At 43.6% G+C, this 1,921-nt stretch overlaps 1 non-coding gene across 1 annotated transcript; it reads right to left on the bottom strand.

Moving 5' to 3' along the window:
• Positions 1-638: 638 nt before the first annotated feature.
• Positions 639-745, bottom strand: LOC141580751 (U6 spliceosomal RNA). The gene has a single exon (XR_012513044.1). It is a non-coding gene; the product is annotated as a U6 spliceosomal RNA (small nuclear RNA).
• Between the last annotated feature and the right edge of the window lie 1,176 nt (positions 746-1,921).

Here is a 1,921-nt window from a genome sequence, read left to right as displayed (position 1 = left end):
ATAAGCTCTGGAGTTTAATAAGGTCCCATTTGTCTATTTTCCTTTTTGTTGCCAATGCTTTTGGTGTTTTAGTCATGAAGTACTTGCCTACACCTATGTCCTGAATGGCTTTGCCTATTTTTTTTCTAGATTTTTTTATGGCATTAGGTCTTATGTCTAGATCTTTAATCCATCTGGAGGTAATTCTACTGTAAGGTGTCAGGAAGAGGTCCAGTTTCTGCTTTCTGGACACTGGTAGCCTGTTTTCCCAACAACAATTATTAAACAAGAAATCCTTTTCCCATTGCTTGTCTTTGTCAGGTTTGTCAAAGATGAGATGGTTGTAGATGTGTGGCATTGCCACCAGGAACTCTGTTCTGTTCCATTGGTCTATTTCTCTGTTTTAGTACCAGTACCATGCTGTTTTGATTACTGTAGCTTTGTATTATAGTTTGAAATCGGGTAGCATGATGCCTCTGGCTTTGTTCTTTTTGCTTAGCATTGTCTTGGCTATGCACACTCTCTTTTGCTTCCATATGAAGTTTAAGGTGGGTTCTTCCAGTTCTGTGAATAAGATCATTGGTAGCTTGATGGGGACAGCATTGAATCTATAAATTACTTTGGGTAGTATGGCCATTTTCAAGATATTGATTCTTTCTACAAATATGCAATGCTTCATGAATTTTTAGGTCCTCCTTGAGCAGGGGCCATGCTAATCTTCTCTGAATCATTCCAATTTTAATATATGTGCTGCCAAAGTGAGCACCAGTAATGTTGTTTATACTGGATATATTGCCTGTTAGCTCCTGCGATGTTTTACAATGATTTTTGGCCTCCTTGCATTGGATGATGACATACTTCTTTCACTCAGTGAACTTTGTTTCTACCCACATTCTGAATTCTACTTGTATCATTGCAGACATGTCAGCCTCTGGCCAGTTCTGAAAACTTGAACAGGCTGAACAGTTGATGTAATCATCTGGAGGAAAGAAGGCATGCTGACTTCTTGAGTTTCAGTGTTCTTGCACTGATTCTTCCTAATCTTTATGAGCTTATTCACCATCAACATTTGAGGTTGCTGACCTTTGCACAGGATATTTTTCTTTTATCATATTTCATGATATTAAGGGTTTGGTTGTGGTTTAAGGTAGAATCAGGCAGCTGCCTTTGGTTTTGGAGGATTTTAGGGGGCCAAAATTCATCTCTCAATTCCTGGACTGTGTGCTTTAACTCTGGGAAACTTATATTGGGTCTCAACTTTGTTCTCTGGCTCCTCAAAGTTTGGAGTCTACTGCACTGAAGGCAGCAAAGTGTGACAGCTGTGGCAGAGTGTTAGCAGATGCAAAACTGCCTGCTTCCCTGTTGGCATTTGCCCAGTGGTGGAAGTGGTGGAGGCAAGACAGCTTGGTGGCGGCCAGAATACCCCCGCTGTGTGTGCTGTTGCACTGGAGGTAGTGTTGGTTCAGGCCAGGGTGCTGGCCTGTGCATGTCTGGGTGCCGTCTCTGTGACCCCCTAAAGAGCAACGACCACTCAACGTATATTAGCATTCCCTTTTCATGCACAGAATTAGCACAAGGAGAAGGTGTTGGCAGAGGTTGTGATTTTGTTCCTCTGCCTACCATGGCTCTTTCTTCAATGGGAGTTGGTGTGGGTTGAAGTGTGTGCTACATTCCCATGTGCTGGTAGGGCAAGTGCAGCAAAATCCACTCATGTAAACACACACCAGCAATGTGATGTAGGACGTTTGTGTATAAAGAGTTTCAGTATGGAGAGGCAATGTAGAGGCAGGTGCATGCCTGAAGAGTCCGCTTTGCTGCATCTCTTCACTGCTCAGGCATGGTCCACTGGCACAAAAACAAAGGTGTGGGCAGCTGAGAGTGCCTTGTAGGCAGGTGTGGCCAGGCTGGGGCCCTGGGAGTGGCAAGCAGACTAAGGAGTGCT

This window comes from Saimiri boliviensis, chromosome 12 (genome assembly GCF_048565385.1).
Source record: "Saimiri boliviensis isolate mSaiBol1 chromosome 12, mSaiBol1.pri, whole genome shotgun sequence".
Classification (NCBI taxonomy): Eukaryota; Metazoa; Chordata; class Mammalia; order Primates; family Cebidae; genus Saimiri; species Saimiri boliviensis.
This window is presented reverse-complemented; position numbering and strand designations above follow the sequence as displayed.